The sequence below is a fragment of the Calidris pugnax genome, unplaced genomic scaffold (genome assembly GCF_001431845.1).
Source record: "Calidris pugnax isolate Ruff unplaced genomic scaffold, ASM143184v1 scaffold23, whole genome shotgun sequence".
NCBI lineage: Eukaryota > Metazoa > Chordata > Aves > Charadriiformes > Scolopacidae > Calidris > Calidris pugnax.
Window position 1 is genome coordinate 1735027 of NW_015090772.1, and position 19176 is coordinate 1754202.

The window sequence follows — 19176 nt, forward strand, 5'->3', positions numbered from 1 at the left end:
ATTGTTGGGTTTGGTTTTTTTTTTTTTGTGTGTGTGTGTCTGCTAGGACTCAATGATCTCAAAGTTCCCTTCCAACCATGAAGATTCTGTGTTTCTGTGACCTGTTTTAAGAATGCACGTTGCCTGTGGGACTGCTGGCAGAGGTTTAAAAGCCTGGAGTAATTGTCAGCCTCCTTTGCAGTATTTCTGTCTGAAGCTCTCCTTTCATGGTGGAATTAGCAGACGTCTCTCTGTGAATCATCAGGAATTATTCCCCAGCTTTCAGTGGGGTTATAATTCTTTTGAAGGGAGGGGTAGGAAGAGCGCTTGCCCCTTTGCACAGGGTTTGAGATGCTGCCGAGCCATTCCTCTCCATGGGGTTACCAGTGGCTGAGTGAGACCTCCACGGCTTTTGTAGAGGCCTTCAGCTTCATTTCCTTCTCACTGACCCCTGGATCACCCACCCCCTTCAAATATACCTTTCCTTTGACTGAGCACCGCTGGCTCCGTTACTTCGCGCTTTCCCTCCCTTCGCCTCTCTAGATCCAAGATGCAGGAAAAGGCCTTGATATTTTTGTGTGTTATTTCTTGGAGCAGTTCAGCCCGTATTAATTGTGTCCTTATTCCCCGTGACTCACCTCTGGTTTGCTCTGTGAGAGGTAACACTGCTGCCAGCAGCGTCCCAGCTTTTCTTCAGCATTTGCTGCATGCTTCTTTATTCAGGCCCCCGAAGATACGTGTCCTTCCAACTTGCAGCCTTTTATTGTGTTTATTATTGTATTATTCCTTTGTCTGAAACCCTCCCTGGCTTCAAAGAATACACCCGTGTGACCTGGAAAGCAAGAGGGGAGGTGAAGAATAGCTGGCCGAACACAGGGACTGGGAAGGCATTTATTCTCCCTCCTCGCTCGCTGACATTTGAGTTCGGCAGGACCAGGGGCAGGTGTTTCGAAGAAGGAAAACCCAAGGAGCTCAGATTACTGTCTGAATGCTGGGGTAGATTGCACACTAAATAAAGCTGGCTCCTTATGCCGGTGGCACCAGTCCTGCCACTCCAACTGCAGCGACATACCGAAGCATCTAGTGAAGCAGCTCAGCTTTCTTTTCCCTTAGTCTGTTCCCTCCTTACCAGAGACTAAGAGCAGGGAGGGCTTTAAATGCAAAAGATCCGACAGTAAAATAAAAGCCTGAGTAAAAATGCATACGTTCTATTGAAAATTACAGCCACGAATTGATCAAAGGCTTGGCCTCAAGATGAAACCGGAATTGGTGAGCCTGGGCAAGCCTTCACCAGTTCCTTACTCCGCCGTGCTCCCAGCTGCTTTTCATATTCCCCTCTGGCCTTTCCTGTCATCAGCAGCAAGGATTGCTAGGATGCCAAAAAAGAAGGGAAACCTATAGCGTTGCAAAGCCTGCCAAATCTCAGGCGCGTGGCACCGGGCTCGACGGCGTGTGACGTGTTCCCAACGAGAGGAACGCAACTGGAAACCATACAGAGAAAATTGCAAAATGAATTGAAGGTCCCTCTCATGAGATAGCATCCCTGCAATCTCATTTTAACAAGAGATGGGTGGGAACTGATTGTCGCTATATCCAAAATGTATATGAATCTAATCTTTTTGAGCTTGTTTTTGTCTTTTCCTCCTTAAATGGCCGGAGGGAATGAATGCAAAAAGTTTTGAGAAGCTAAAGAAATGAAATTTCAGGAGAGATGGGTAGGAAGAGGTTTGTGCAGAATGTTTTTTCCTAATTTTTTTTATTTTTTCATATGATGTACCCAATAAAATAGAAGAAGTTGAGATGAAAATTGGGTTTGAAGATGGATGATCAAACCTATGCATTTGCAGAAAACATCGAACCAAAACGTTCTCACAATCAACGCGGTTACATGCCGCATTTAGCTGTCCACAAATTGGCATTTTCTTACCATAATGAGGGAATGTAAATTTTGGTTGTAAATGAGCACTGTAGCTGATGACATCCAATTGAAAGAGAAATATTTTGTGTGCCATGAGGTGGAGGCAACAGAGCAAGCAGGCATCTTCTGGACCCGGGAGGAAGAGAAGGAGGAGGAGTACCTCCAGCCCCCAGTCTCACAGAGGGAAGAACCTTCTTTTTGCCATCATAGCATCTTCATGAATAATGTGTGAGATCAGTGAGCTTTAAGCTTACTTTACTCCAGAACTAACTCCAAATTATAACTGAAGTGCTGTCACTCATTAAAGACCTATACACATCAAAAATCCACACAAATATCCCTTCATTTGAGCGCTGAGGAGTTTTTAACACAAGCCTAGGCTAAAAGCTCAGGAGATTCTAACAAATTTATACTCTCCAAACAGATCTGAGCTTTTGTGTTCACCTGGTTGCCTTGTGCTGCTCGAGATTTATGTCACGTGTCTGCCTGCACCTTGATCTACACTAACTCTTGTGAATTAACTCAACAATGAAGACCTATCTTTGGAGTTTTAAATTGTGGTGGGTAAAGACTAAACCGCACCACAGAAAATACGAGGGGAGCTGAAACTAAGCATTCAGTATTAACTCCAGATCCTGCTAGGTAAGGGCTAAGTAATTTATTTCTTTCTTTATTTCTTTATTTTAAAGGTGGTAATTCCTGTAAATGCAGGAAACTGTATGAAGGCCAGGCTGAGCGCACAGACAGAGTGCACACTCATTACCTGCCCCAGTCTCCCCATTTGCTCCATTATTTCTCTGCTGACCTATGGGACATCAAAGAATGGAAATTTCTCCTTCAACTCCTCAAGAAGGAAAATCCTGATGTCAGGTCACATCACACATTTCACTGACCAAAACAGATACTGCTTCACCCATCTTTCTCTTTTCTTTTTTTTTTTTTTTCCCTATCTCCCCAGCCTCAAGCTTCTATTTGGAAGTTAGGCTGAAAATACCTCAAAGAATAGCTTTTAATAGATGGCAGAAGCTGAATGAAAACAGAAGGGACGTTCATTTATTGTACAAAAATTTGAAAAATTAGCTCTTATATCATATTATTTTCCCATCTAAATTTCATTAATATTGCATGAGATCCCGATCCTCTTAAAGTTAATGAAAACTTTGCTACTGACCTCAGTGGGGCCAAGGATTCGGTTCTAAAGCCTGGTGACCTGTTACCCTTGGTTTCAGTTCCTCCATTGTTATTACTATTTCTAAATATATTCTGTTCATTATCACTTCGACCTATCCAATTCTAATTTTTTTTCTGTGTCCCGATGTCCTCTATATAAGTTTGCATGATATCTCCCATTCAGGTGACATATTTTCTTTTAATTCCTTGTTTTCAGACATTGGGATTGGTAACATGAGCTGTGCACATTATACAACACCTTGTGCTTTTTGCAGGGTAGATGCTCCAGTAGGATCTTCCATGGTGATTCAGCTGGTCGTTCTCCACTGTATTAAATACAGTGGATATTTCAATTAAAATGTTGTAGCCAGGAAGCTCTGTGACCTCACTTCTGAGTATGTCACGTCAGATTTGCTTGACAGAACCAATTTGGCATTGCATTCATTCTAGTGTGCATGGGAATGCAATTACGTGTCAAACTCTGTGAGACCTTTGGGGAGCTCAGGGTGATCTGTATTAGACAGGCACTGTGCTGTTTTGTCCTCCAGATTTGTATCCGGACAGGCACACCAAGGGTATTTTCAATTTTGTCTGTGTCAATTAAGTGCGGTTTAAAAAATTTTATAAGAATTTTTTCAGGTAGCTTCCTATACAGAGCAAATCGTTTTGAAGGCATTTCTCCCCGATAATGTAATCTGCAATAAAGGATGCCAAAAATATCTGTTAAAGACAGTCCGAAACCAACTTTTGCAGCTTCCACATACATGGCTGAGTTACATCAGTGAATAGGCTCCACATAGTATTAGAAGTCCATTATTCTTTTCGAAAATCAGACCTGTTGATGGAAAGAAGCTCTCAGGATATATTTTAAGTAGAATCTAGATACTCATTTCACTTCCCTACTTGAAAAATCACAAAGCTGTTTCAGAAAATGGAGCGGTATTCTCTCCTTAAAAACTTGACCAACTTTAAAACTTCCTTTAGAGATCATTAAGGAAATTCAAATTAGCCAAGACCTTTACTTTCACACATTTTGCCAATTAACATTTCACATACATGTTTGTGCTTTTTGAAAAAAAAAAATTAATCATTTTGTAGTGGAAAAAGTATAAATGCTATTGCTAAATATATTTAGATCTCGTATTCAGTATACAAAACCAGGACTAAATTATATTTTAAAAGATCTTCAAAACAGGGTCTGATAATTTCTCATTTTTTTCGTTGACATTTTAATGTATCTCTCTGTCATTGTGGTATGTAGAAGTCCTGTATCTGAGGCTAGATTCTCCTAGGGCAGTACCACACGTCTTCCTTGGGGGTTTTATGCTCTAAGAAGGTTTGCCAAAGGACTTTGAGGCCAGGGGGTTGAGGCAGAGATTTCAAACGACTTTTCTGGACATAAAAGTTGAATTCTGACTCTGACACAGTGCTTATGGATAAGAACTAACTTGCCCCTTGCTTCACCTAGTTTCTGTAGCTATTACTTTTGCAGAGCAATGTTTTACAGAGCTGGATGATCTAGGAGTAATTTACATACTGGAATTATAGAATAATTCTGTAGATGAATTCTAGTTCTTTTTGTGTGTGTGTATGTGTGTGATTTACTGACTTGGCATTTTCATATAAGTCTTGTCTACAAAAAAGAATGCAGTATAGTACAGGAGGGTATAGTAGAATGATCCTGAATGGTTTAGGTATCACTTGCCCAAGTTTAGTGATGCTGATGAATAGCCCAAGCTGTTCATTTGTATCTACAATGGCATTTGTAACTGTCCTTCACACACCTGAGTGTTGTAGGTGGATGCTCTACTTTTGACCCTAGTGGTCAAAGAACATTGAAATTGCAGGTAATAACAAGAAAAGATTTTGTTGTGGTTATATCCAATCTTCGGTATGTTTTAAGGCTGTTACCGTTTAAGACTGTAACCTAGTCTTTTGGTCAGTGAAAAAGTCACGGAAGCATCTCTAGTGGCTCAGGATATCCATCTGACCATCACTCTTGTGTTTTCTTTTCCTTCATCATGGCCCTTTCCAGTGCTGCTGCTCCTATCTCAAAGGATTTAGGCTGAAGGAAGGCTGCACCTTATTTTCTGTGCTTTTTTTTTTCCTTTTCAGTTTGTCATTTTTACTTCTTCTCTCAACTCTTTCAAGAGACACAGAGAGAAGCCTAGACTTGACAGATGGGTTCTTTTTTTTTTTTTCTCTTAATCTTCCTTGAAAATTCCCATTCATAGGAAGTAGATTATGGTCACGACACTTGTTTTGTGCTGTCGGATTTGAGCTACTGAGAACTAATGTAGTCGGTAAGCGGCCACCTTCTGCCTACGTGCAGCCCAAGTCAGTCCAAATTCCTAAATTCAAAGGAGGATTCGCGTGCTCAGATAGATGCTTGCTCTCCCTGAAATCCATAAAATATGTTCCAAGTCAAATTCCTAAATTCCAAGGAGGATTCACGTGCTCAGATAGACGCTTGCTCTCCCTGAAATCCATAAAATATGTTGCTAGCTTCAGTAAGTCTGTTCATTTTAGGGAATGTGGTTCATTTTAGGACAGGCTGGAGAGGGGGGCCCAGGTGAACCTCATGAGGTTCAACAAGAGCAAATGCAAGGTTCTGCACCTGGGCCGGAACAATCCTCGCCACCAATACAAACTGGGGGGTGAGGTATTGGAAAGCAGCCCTGAGGAAAGGGACTTGGGGGTTCTGGTGGACGAGAAGCTGGACATGAGCAGGCAGTGTGCAGCTGCAGCCCAGAAGGCCAATCGCATCCTGGGCTGCATCAAAAGATGCGTTGCCAGCAGGTCCAGAGAGGTGATTCTGCCACTTTACTCTGCTCTGGTGAGACCTCACCTGGAGTATTGTGTGCAGGTCTGGAGCCCTCAATATAAGAAGGATATAGACCTGATGGAGAGGGTCCAGAGGAGGGCCACAAGGATGATCAGGGGGATGGAGCACCTCTGCTACGAGGACAGGCTGAGGGAGCTGGGGTTGTTCGGCCTGGAGAAGAGGAGGCTCCGGGGAGACCTAATAGCAGCCTTCCAGTACCTGAAGGGAGCCTACAGGAAGGCTGGGGAGAACCTGTTTAGAAAGGCCTGTAGTGACAGGACGAGGGGAAATGGCTTCAAGCTGGAGGGGAACAGATTTAGATTGGAGATTAGAAGGGGGTTCTTTACTGTGAGGGTGGTGGAGCACTGGAACAGGTTGCCCAGGGAGGTGGTTGAGGCCCCATCCCTGGAGATATTCAAGGAGAGGCTCGACGAGGCCCTGGGCAACCTGGTCTAGTTGGGGGTGTCCCTGCTGACTGCGGGGGGGTCGGACTAGATGACCTTTGGAGGTCCCTTCCGGCCTGGGCAATTCTATGACTCTATGAGATGGGAATCTGGCCCCAAGTATTTGATTGCGTTTCATGGGGATGCATGTTCTGTCACTTCAGCTCTTAACCAGCACAGCTCGCTGCTTCTGTCAAAGAGCTCTGTCCACCTGCCATTTGAAATATGCTGATATTAAGGACTGTTGCAGACCATCCCCACGTTTGGGAGCGATTGGCAGTCTCCTTTGAGGGCTACGAGTGCGGGGATAGAGGAGGTCAGAGGGAGCTGCCTTAGCAAAGCCACATGGGGCTCGGGGCAGGAATCCTCCTCCCTTGGCCGGGCTGGGGAGCGGGGAGCACCGCGGAGCTGCCGAAAACCAGATTGAGCGTGTTCTTCACCTCCGTGGTGCTCCACCAGACTCTCATAAAAGACGTTCAACCTCCCACTAAATGAGGAAATAAGAGGTTGATTGATGACTCAGAAGTGTATTTATTCAAACTTCTATTTATCTGAAGCTGCACAACAACTAAACTTCTATTTATCTGAAGCTGCACAACAACTTTCTGAACTTAGGGGAAATCAAGCGATTCAGTTCCCCATAGTTACAAAAGCACGAGATGGCAACATAGGTGTTTCAATGCACTTATCTCCTTTAAAAGCATAAAAGAAGAGCTTCATGGTTAAAGTTTCCTTACTGGTGGAGTCTACAGTGATTTTCCTTTTGGATGATTATTACTTTTCTGTGCTAGGGTATGTGATGGCATGTGTTCTCCAGCTAGCCACGTGTGTCTTGATTTTTATTTTTTTTCATTATCTTGGCTTTAACAAAACAAAGCAAGCTCTTCTTGCTTTGTTTTGTTAAAGCCAAGATGAAAAAAAAAAAAAACAAACCAAACAACCTACCAAAACCTAACCTATGTTTAAGTAGATTTGGGTTTTGTATCCAGCCTGAAAGAAAACATGGTTCCTATGTATCTGCTCAGCTGTTTATTGGGAAAACATATATCATCTCCCTGAGAAATATTTATGTATTTTCTTTATGTTGACAACATTAGTTCCTGTTACTTTTCTTGTGTTAACAGTGATGTGGAAATTGCTAGATCATTTTTATTTGAAGAAAAAAGTTCACTGTAAATAAATTGCTGAAGTACAACTGTTTATAAGGTATGCTGGGCTACATCTTACAGAACAACTGCCTTATAATCTTAGGTGCAAACTTGAGATATGTCTGTGTGTGTGCATGCACACGTGCATTTAAAATACACATTTCTGTTGCCAGTTACAGCTGAAGTAAGCATCAGCTGGCATTTACTGTTTGTTTTTTTCTTTTCTGCCATATAAATACCGTTTTAGTACTTCAGCTTTTCAGATCTTTTAGAAAGAGGGACAGCAGTTAAACATAATTTGTATTTACAGATACTTTGGATGTGACTCTCAAAAAGGTCCCACATATAAAAACCCAAAGAAACCAAAGTATTTGGGATTTTATAGTCCTGACGTGAATTTTGATACATGCAGATTGGGCTAGTAGATAGAAATTATCATTTGCAGTTTTTACAGAGCAAATCATCTGCCTCTCCTTTGGAGGAAACCCCTGTTGCAGCTGTAGAAGGACCAAAAGGTGGTCCTTAGTGCTCCGTGCATTCTCTTTTGCTCAGTGTTTCCTTTCCTACTAGTGTGTCTGTGGGTGTGGATAATTTTGATTCAGCCTCATTATTACAGATACATAGAAAGCCATTAAAACGTCTTGTTTATTTTTGCTTTGAAGTGCTTGGCAGGGTTGAGGTTGAATGGTTCACTGATCTGTAGAGCCGAGTCTGGACCACCATATTCCTCACAGACCTCGGAGATGGGACCTTCCTCGGGCAGATCATCTGGCTTTGTTGCTGGTTGGCCCATTATAGAGCTGTCTTGCTACTGGTCTGTTTGCTGGGTGTCCCAGAATAAATCATCACCAAATCCATCAGCACCTCTGTAAATATTCTCCCCATATACCTCTTCACATATGGTCTCTGTAGGAAAGGATGTTTCTGTTTTCTCTTATTAGCCAGCCACTGAAGAAATAGGCGCTATGACTCCTCCTTCCCCCTTCTGTCTCTTCCTCTGAGACTTATGCTAATAACTGGTTTGCTTCGTTGGTCTGGACTGTTGCTGCTCCTTTCCAGCCAAAACGAAGGCACAGGATAGAAATGTGAAATGTGTTCAGCTGGAAGCGTTTTGTGTAAATGAACTGCTAGTTCAAGGTCAGTTTTTGCCCGTTAGCGCGAAAAAGGTGATTGAGTTGTCCTACAGCAGGCTGGGAGAGGATCCATAGGGCAGCTCGTGTTGCTGTTCTGCAGTGTCTACCCCGAAAGTCCAAGCACCCAAGTCAATGCAGCACAGCAAAAGCCAGCACAGCGTCTGTGGGTGGCATCACAGAGTGGTCTCGGCCACACTACACTGTCCCAGCTTGGATGCTGAACCCTTGAGAAAAAAATGAGTCCGTTTAATAGTTTAGAGAGCTAGTACACAGACAACATTAGCTCCTTTGGTTTTGTAGCACTTATAATAACATCACTTTCTGATGCTGTGGTTAAGCAGAAGAGACAGAAAAGACTTCTTTTTTAAGACTTCTTCCCTCCTCAGAAGAAAGAAAGAAAGTGGAATAAGTGAGACAGTAAATCAAAACGTATTGTTTAAGTTTGATAGGGAAGGCACGGTCTTATCATAGAATCATAGAATCCTCTAGGTTGGAAGGGACCTTAAAGATCATCTAGTCCAACCATCAACCTAACTCTGACCAAAAAATAAATAAGAAATTAAGCAAAAAAAAAACCACCCAAAAACCAAAAAACCACACAAACAAACAACACCACACCACCCAAAACCCAAAAAACCACACAAACAAACAACACCACACCACACTAAACCATATTCTTGAGGACCATGTCAACCCGTCTTTTGAACACCTCCAGGGATGGTGCCTCAACCACTTCCCTGGGCAGCCTATTCCAATGCTGGATTAGGTCAACAGGAGTCAACAGGATTATGAGTCAACAGGAGTTTTGTCATGGACTTTAGTGGGACCAGGGCTTCAGCATGAGGCAGACCAGTGCTTGCCCAGTCATCCTACGCGTGACAGGTGAATGAAATGGGGTGAGAAGAGAAATCCAAGAGCTTAAGATTCTTTGGCTTCTCCTGGCATAAGAGTTGATTGCTCAAGTAGGTCAATGTCCTAGTCATGTTATTACTAAGTATAGGTTGTTGTTCTTTGGTTAAGGGAACTAGTTGCTCGTTAATGGGTTCTCACTAACAAATCACTGTAGACAGGCTATGTAGTAACCTTATCCCTGGGTCTATCTCTGAGTATTTAAGGTCATCCTCAGGTTTCAGTAGGAATGGCATGTTGGAATCCAGGATCTAAAAACATCCCCAAGGTTCCTCTGATCTCCTGAAGTCCTGGGATCCCATAATGAATCCTTTCATCAGGCTGATCCCCTAATACTTGGTAACTGTATCCTCAGCTGCTTCAGAGTGCTCCTTCACACAGCTTTCTTCTTCACTCACTCTCCCTTTCTCTCTCTCTTGGTTTTGTTTTTTTTATAGTAAGAGGCAGACAAGTGGGATAGTCTTGTGTGGTCTCTGAATGGCACATGAACATTTCTTAAAATATAGTTCAGCTGTTTCACCATAGGGATGCTTCCTATTAATCTCTAGGTTTTTAACTTCACTTTTGTTTTCTTGGAAAAAGGGAATCTTTGGAAATACTATGAAAATAGTATTTAGGAGACCCCAAATCTCTGTCTTTTGGATTTTAAAAAGCGTTCTCCACGTGGGAGACTTTTTGTATGTCTGACATATCCTGACTGTCTTGTCTATATAAGTACTATAGACGTTGAGTTAGTACCAACTGTCTAGTGCAGAATACACTTGATGCCAAACTAATATCAAGAGTTTGAAGGTAAAGTCTCTTCTCTCTGCCCTCTCCTCTGCCCCCTCCAAATCATAGGTATTTAATAAGTCACAGTGCCCTGAAGCCTGAGTGTGCTGCCATTCAGCTTGCCCAGAGCTGAGCAGAGTGTCCTTTTGGGCTAAACTGATTTGCAGCTCCATCTCTATCAAGAGATGATGTCAGCCTCTAAATGGAGAGCCAAATTGGCATCGGGCTGTAGGTGCATAGCCAATCTGCTTTCCATATTGTTCTCTTGGCTTCTATACGTGGTGAATAATCTGTTCAAGACAGTCTGAAAACCTCGGTGCAAGCAGGATGCACTTTGTATCCCTAAAGTCACTTTTCACATTTGCATAGGCCTCGTGCCCAGTGAGGAGCCTGTGTGTGTGAGAGGAGGAAAAGATAGAGAGATCTCCCAGAAAACAGTTCTGAGATTTCATTTATTTCTATGATATTTCTCGAAACCATGACTGAAGACTCTGATTTTTCCACTGACATATGCATGCAATTTTTCCTGAGATGCGGGAACCGAATCTGTCAGCCTCCTGATGAGCATTACAGAGAGAAAGACACCCAGGATAATTTAATTAGACCCTAAGAAATAACCCAAACTGAAGGACATTTTCTGGTTGTCAGGGACTAAATTCATCTTTTTAACAGGCAAAACCACCACCCTGATTCAGAGACTCCCCTGCTCTCTCTGATCACCTCTGAATTGCTTTTCCTCTGTGATGCTGAGAGTTCCTGACCCTTCCTGGAGATTTGCTTCAACATCCTCAGCTGTCAGATCACCTATGGAAGTGAGGAAAAAAGTGACCTTGTGCTATAGTCCGAGGTGCTATAAAGAATGATCGAGGGCCAAAGAGTAATTTAGAGCTGCTTCAAGATGTCTAAATTACCCTGACCTGCATTAACCATTGAGGAATGGATGCGATAATAAATTATGATATAGTTACTTGGGAATGGCTGATTCTTTCTCATTTTCTATATAGTCCCCAGCTCTGGAAGAAAATGTAATGCTGCTTTGGCAAGTTATGGGATAATTTGTAGATTTTCACCATTTTGGGGGTTCTTTTTCCCTTTTTTTTTTTTTTTTACCCCTGCAGGGTGGGGAAACGCACAGCAGCCTGCCTTGGACAAAGCGGAGTTGAAGGAAGGTAAAGGTAGAGGAAGGAATAAAAATGGTAAGTGGAAAGATGTATCTTCCTCCCTTCTCAGGGCTGAGCTGTCAACTCCTGCGCCATCTAAAGTGCAACTTTCTCATCCGAGAATGACAGAAATAAGCCCCTCTTTAAAATATGTTTATATCTTCGAATACAGAGCTGTTGTAGAAGGAGCAAACTGGCATTTGCTACCCTTATGAGATTCTTTCTCTTCTGAGTAAAGCAATAGCTTTATACCACCAGAGCTGAGTGTGCCCCTTTCCTGGGTACATAACAGTTATGCAGCTTGCCTACTCGTGAAGTAATAGTTACAATTATTAATAATTATACGTAAAATAGTTCGTTACACCTCTATTTTACAAAACCTAATATATTAACGAACTAAAAATTATGTTAGGTGACCCATCTGCTAATTGCCAAAATCAGAATTCACTCTCCATCTGCTCAGAAGCAAACACAAACCAAGGCACTTAAGTCATCAAAGAATAACTGATCCAAACAATAATGATAGATGCGGCTTTGTAAACTGCCCTGGTCTATCATGAGTGGTAGAACTGTATAAAATAAATGCCATTAATTTGTGCCAGGAAAAAATGCTACACAAAATGTTTCAGATGTTGCTGTTCTTATTATAAACATCTTTTTAATCCCTGATGAAAGTTATTTACATTTTATGTTATATTGGTTCTGTGATTTAAAAATTGGAGCTACCTGAGCTATACTTTCAGGATTCCATTGGTGGCACTGTGATTTAGAGATCTGGTATTTGGGCAATTGACATGACTGTTTTCAAATGTTCAGTATAAATATAGTGTATGAAGTAAGTCAACCTATTATTCACCTGTGCAGTATAAATATAAGTGGCACCTATAATGTGGCGTGCACTCAATCTTCTATATGTGGATTTGTCTCAAAGTGTTAAACTTGAACTTATGGAAGCTAGGAGATAGCTTTGAAAATGGATTTACTGATAGATTTAGCAGTGAACATTTTTTAAAAGTTTAGTGGGTAGTAGGCATTGGATCTAATTCACTAGTGTTTTGTGAAGGAACTGAGCGGTAGTTGGAAAGGATGGAGTGAAATGCAGAGAAGGTCAAAGCTTATGGTGTTTAACACCATTTTAAAAGCTGATTGCTCTTTATACAGTGTAAAGAGGGGTGCATTTGGGAGGAAAGAGCCCAAAACTAAACTTCTGGGTTTTAGCAGTAAAGAAAAGAAAATAGATTATCTTATTTACACTAAAAAAAAATCTTGGAAATGGAAATATCAGGGGTTTATCTTTTCATATATGTCACTCCTTCAGATCCTTTTCAGGGATGTACACTTTATAAGGTCCATTTGTCCTGCCTGGTCTCTAAATGCTTATTTAGAATGAGCAGAAGTCTGCTGAGCATTGGATGTACCATGTAGAAGCTGCAAGGTGACTCCTCAGCAGCTTGCAGGCATTGATGGACTAGGGTTTTTAACTTCTTGAGTCAAAATTTTGAAAGTGATTGGCATGTGTGAAATTAAATCAGCAAAAGCTTACAAGCTTATTGAATCATGGCATAGGCAACAGCAAAATGATCTTCTGCAAGTCTGATGTTTTGACAACAATTAATATCCTACTGAAAGCAGGGAAAGGAAAGAGGCTTTCTTTCTAAACAAATAGAGCCCAGCTATAAGTTAAGGTCTGAATTAGATCTAGCTCACAGAGCAATCAGAAATAGGAAATAAATTAATGTCCTCAAAGGGTAGACTTGTTTTGGTCTTTTTTGTTTTTTTTTTTCCCCTTGAGAAATACCTGTCATTGACCTTTGCTGGTGGAGGTATCGTAGCTTATGTGACACAAAGTAGTTTGCCCCTGTGTGTGCACACCGGTCATTTGTGCTTGACACTGGCATATTTCTGAGTCTTAGCCATTGTTTGGACACATGAGAGAAATAGATTGGGAGAGAACTGAAGGAAATAAATAGGGTAGAATTTGGAGACAAGTTCATGGGCACTTCAAGTAAACGTATTCTCTTAATTTTTTAGGTTAAACTATCATTCATCAATAATAAACTGAGGCATTAATTCCTTAAACTTTAAACAGGATGACTTGTGATTACTTTTAATATAATTTTTGTAATAGACTCAAAAGGATAAATTTCTATGCACAACAAAAGGGAGCTGGTAAACACTGGAGAAAATGAATTATTATTTTTTGTTTCTGCATGACTCATGCTGTACATACATGTTTATAATGGAGAAGATGCCCAGCACATCTGTTAAAAATACTTGGAAATGTAATTCATATACTCAGGAGTATTTCAGAAGTAAATAAAAATTATTTTTCTTTGAATAGTTCATTAATGAGTAAAGATGAAGTGTACTTTTACCATGCTAATTTATTTCCTAAATGGACTTGGATATGTCTAAGGCAGAGGCCATATTTCAGCATGAAAACTTTCAGCACGAAAACTTCACATATACAGAGCAGATAAAGAAAGTAAACACCCTTCCTTTTCTTCTGTAATATGGTCTTTCAAAAATACTAGTTCAAGAATAATTACTATTAAAGACTGTTTTGATGAGAGCGTAACTAAACTAGCTACTGTTTATTTTAATGACATTTTATTAAAATATATAGTTCTGTTGGAATTGTTCAGCTTGGTACGTACTCATTCCACTAATTAATCTTCATCATAAGGAGTTTCTCTCTCTTTGACCCAGCTCTATCTGCTAACATCGAACTTTAAATGTGAAATGGCAGGCTTAATAATGGAATCTCAAGAAAATACTATTTCTGCCAGGAAAAATCTCTCATTATTTTAAATGGAAATGGTGCTGAACGGAAACAAAAAAATGCAAATGTGCAGGACAGGTTTTTGCTTAAATGTAGGTCTCAGATTTTGAGGGCTGTCTTAAAATACTATCATGACATTATTAGAAGGTGGCCAGGGAACTACTTTTCTTCAGCATTTGCTTGCTCATCTCCTTGCAGTATAAGTGAAATAGAGAACGCATCTATTCTCATACAAAGGAGTTTATTTTCATTGATTCTTTTCTTATCTATATATGAGAATATTTTATCCTACAGCTTAATTGATAGCTGACCTTTTCTCCATCTGCTCTAAACCAGGGAAGTACAGTGTTTCTCTTGTAATTACATTTCTGCCACAAGGTATTTTTCTTCTTTTCGGAGATCAAAACCATTATTGACAGCAGGATGCGGTCTTTTCAGTATTTTAATCAAGAAGCCCACTATGTTTGTCTGATGCTTTAGCCTGCCAACAGGAGTTTAATAGTCTACTGGAGCATTTAGCAGCAACTGATGGTTGTTGGGAAGATCTAACTAGCCCTGGGTTATAGCAACTTGACAGACGGGACATTAGCTGAGGGCAACAACTCTTCATTAATTGTTTATGCAGATGACCCCGTGGTGGAAAGGTGGGCATTTTCTCTTTTGCCTTGGGCGGTGTAAACCAGCCTGAAAAAGCCATTGCAATTACAGGATGTTAATGAGGAAGCAAAGAGAGAGCGGGTGGCACGGAGAAGCCCTACTGCAAGCCCAGCAACTGCAAGGGTTTATTCTTGCTCCCACAGCAGCCAATGGTCAGATCCCTGTTGGTTTCCAGAGGAGAGGGAGTCGTGCTCCTGGCTGGGATCCAGCACGGTAACTTCCCATCTCATATAAGCTGCTGTCAGGGCGTGATGGAACGATGTTCTGTCCCGCACGGGGCTGACGTTGTGAAGGACTCTTCTTTCTCTGGTTGCTCTTGCTACAGACACTGGGATCACTCAAGATGCAAGGACGAGCCCGGCGTTTCTCCACCCTACAGTCTGTGCTCAGAGTTGAGAACTGAGAGTCCCAGCAAAGGCTGGGATCAGTAATGGGTTGGGTTTTTCACCTGCTGGAGGAGATGCCATACACAGTAACTTGAAATCCTCTGGTATTCACAGTCATAGTGGCCAGACAGCCTGCAGGGAGCACTTGCCATAGCAAGCAGAGTGGACCAAGACACCTGAATCTCACTGTTGTGGAGTCTTTTAAGGAAGAGTGAGGACGATTATCAGGAAGAAAACAGAGAGATCGAGAATGAAATCACCATGGGGTCAGGGTGACAACCCTGTTGGCAGAACTGAAATCAGTGTAAAAACTGCTTACCGTGTTGTGAAAATGAGTGCTTAATTGCTTTAGTTTTATTATATCAAATCAGAAAAGCAAAGATCTGTTGCCCGTTCTGAGCCCTCTTTAGGATAAAGGTGACAAGAACAGTTAACTTCTGCTCTTTTAGATAGTGTAAATCTAACAGTGTTCCTTTCTGTAAGCAAAAATCAGATTTGTTTATGTCAGAGTCTGGTTTTGCACTGGAAAAGGTGATACCGTGCAATTCTGAGAACATGTTATCAGGAAGCAAATAAATGTAGTCAGCTAAAACTCATGGCAGGAAGAGTCCAGGGAATGAGATTGCTAACTGCATATTGTTTATTTTTAATGTGTAAAATTACAAAACGGTTGCAGGTAGTTTAGCTTCAATTTTTAAAAGTTTTTTTTTTTCTCTGTTCCTGAAAGATTTCAGATTGATAGCCAGAGATTAAAGTTCCCTAGATAAATCACTGGCACCTCCCCAATGCGGTCTTGTCCTAATGCACCTTGTGCAACGTCCAGAAGGGCCACCCAGGCAGGAGAGCTTTGTGCTCTTGCAGTTCTCCTTTTCTTTGACAGGACTTTGAACTGTGATGATCCATGCCCTTACTTTATCTATGTATATAAGCAGTTCCTTTCCTGGATCCAGATAGGTATTCCTGAGCACTTGCCCTCCCTTCAGTGTGTCAGCTCTCTTGTGCACCTGTGGAGCCTGAATCTCCAATCTGGAGGAGGAGACCTCATTTTAGCAATAAAACGTGGGCTTTGCTAGGGTCAGTTTGGTTGTGTTTGGATGAACTGGCTGTTAAAATCAAAACTGGGGGCTGAACGAGCTGCTAAATGTCACCTCTAGCAAATGGTTTGCTTTTCTCAGGAGCCTCTTTACCTCCACTCTGTCCTTAGGTGATGAATCCTTCCTTGGGAAGAGGGCAATCCCCCCTTGGCCCATCCCCTGCCCTGTGCTCTCCAGCATTGCCACTGTCATCTGCCAGCATTCCATGGACAGCACGGTGACAGATAAAAAAGTGGTACATTTAAGAAAATACATAGATAACCAGTAAGATAGGTACTGAACACTCATTGTACGAAGGCTGAAATTGGAATAAGACAAAATATTTAATGAGTAAACAAGGCCTTGCTGTTGAGGATGTAATGTAAGTACTCTTCCCATCCTTCAGGAGAGGACATTTTCCTGCTGCAAAAGGTAGCTCCCCCATTTCCCCTCAAAAGCATTTATTTGTTTGATAAATGTTACTAATTAAAACCAAACATTTGTCTTACACCTGCCTACCAAGACCAGATCTCTACATTCCTGAAGCAGGGATAAGACTTTTGTTTTGTTGCCTTTTTTTTTTGATTCTGGGTTGTGTCTCTGAAAAAAAACCAGGCTGAGAGGGAAGGCCAATTCCCCGTGCATAATCCAGAAATACCAAAGTGAGACGCTCAACCTGCTCATATCAATCCTTCTGTCTGCCCTTAGCTGGAAGCACAGCTAATCTGGTCCGGGGTGGGCAAGGGGAGGTGGCTAATAATTGCCAGCTAGCCTGTGCCTGCGGGAAATGACTGTCAGCCAGGAGCAGTGAGAAAGCACAGGGGACTGGTGACTCAGCCGTGTGTGTCTGAGTCACAACGCCTCCCGAGTCTGCTCTGCCAACCTCATTTTAGTGCAGGGTTTTAGGGGGGTTTGTTGTTTGTTTGGTTTTTTTTTTATTTTCTACAGCGCTTTTTCAGAGGGGTGCCTGGAATCAGACACCAGCTCCAGTGCAAGTCGCCTCCTAATGCTTTCTTTTATCCTGTTTCCACATGAGTGAGCTGCGTAAGGAGAGGTGAAGATGTTTTTCCTTAGCATGGCAGTAGTAATACGACTGATTTAGATATGACTGCTTCGTACTGCAGACTGAGGTTAAGTGCAGTTGACTGGTTGAGTTCAACAGAGATGCAGGAATTAATATAAATGGGCATCATAAATTGGACGTATCCTAATCTCTCATCTTCAAGGAGGTAGTACATATGAGACCTATTCTCTGCTACCGTAGTCTCTAAACTGTGGTCCTTAGAGAGCTGGGAAGTGGGCTTAGAGTCACTGGACCACAGGTATACTCCTGTGCTAAGTGCTTGTTATTTTCTGCAGCTTGAAGAGCTTGTATGAGAGAGTGGGAAGTGCTGTGCACAAGATACCAGTAGGATGTAGGCCTGTCTAGGCTCTGGCTTTTCTTTTTTACTAGTTGTTATTTCTAATTGAACCCTTTCTGTTCAAGAAAAGCACCTAGGTGGTTATAAAAAGCACCTGGAAACAAGGATCCTGCGTATCTTTATTCAGCTACGGCTATTGCAGAAAAGGGGAAAACTCTAGATGCTGCTCGTGACACAGTTAAAATACCTGCAAAATCCCTAGGTTTTCTCTGTCCACAGTGGTAACAGAATACTGCAAAATCACATGCGGGTGGATTGGGTGGTTTTTGTCAGGTAATGAGGAAAGGTGTGATGTGTGAGGTGTCATGTGTGTTAATGCTTGCACGTCCTTCGACCTTGTGCATGTACAGCCCCCTCCAGCATCATTAGCATCATTTGGGCAATGCAGCCTGGATGCCTTCCCCTGACTGGCACAGCTCATGTGTGTTAATGCTTGCACGTCCTTCGACCTTGTGCATGTACAGCCCCCTCCAGCATCATTAGCATCATTTGGGCAATGCAGCCTGGATGCCTTCCCCTGACTGGCACACTATTGTGTGGCACGTGGATTTGAGGATACCAGGAGTAACTGTGTCATAATCCCTGTTCCTTCATACTTCAACTTTTAATCACAGCACGTAGATATTGAACTCTAGAACATCTTGAACCCTTGGGCAGGGTTAGAGGGACAAGAAATAGGATAATTTTTGTCCATTCCCTCAATTCCTATAACCAGTAGTTTTGCATAGGCTCCTCTGTTGGGATGGGATGGGATGATGGAATAGTTCTACAATGCTGGCAGGGCAGGAATCTCGAACAAACTCCTGATCTCCTGGTTTCATTTCATTATTTCATTACAAATTCTTTATGTTTCTGCTGTCTGGACTAAGGCAACAGCTTCTGCTGTTGCTTCTTACATGGGCTTGCCTTACGTGACTAAACAGGCTGTAAAGCTGGCAACTGTCAGAATAATCTTTCCATTAAACTGATGGTCCTTTTTAAAGTAGTCTGTTTTCTTTTAATGGTAGATAGTATAGCACTGCAATGGAAAGCAAATTATTTTTTCTTTTTAGTTTAATCTTCTTAGGGAAAGAGGTAATCCTCTGCTAATTTCCTCCATCAGAGCAAGCATATGTCTCAATCACATTTGTAGCTGGAGCAGAACAGCACTCAGCACTCAAATTATGCTAATAACCATTTAGATTACTTCTTCTCTGGCATTTATTCATATTGGGGATCCAGCAAGTAAGTCTTTCCACTGTGTGAATTTATGTGTTAAATCCACATTATTTTCATTAATACCTCTGCCAGCTTTGGCGTGCAACTGTCCAGTTCCTTGGCTCCCCGTCGAGTAAATGTGAAACAGTGCTGCAGCCCTACCCCAACGCCTCTGAACCCCAAAACCTTGCTTCTTACTCTTTCC

The 19176-nt window shown here is 41.8% G+C and overlaps 1 protein-coding gene across 1 annotated transcript in view; it reads left to right on the top strand.

Moving 5' to 3' along the window:
• The first annotated feature begins 11428 nt into the window (after positions 1-11428).
• ARPP21 (cAMP regulated phosphoprotein 21kDa) overlaps positions 11429-19176 on the top strand; it is a 302410-nt gene continuing 294662 nt past the window's right edge. Inside the window, exon 1 of the mRNA XM_014941747.1 lies at positions 11429-11491. The gene's annotated coding sequence lies outside the window, so the exon portion shown is untranslated. The remainder of the gene's footprint in view (positions 11492-19176) is intronic.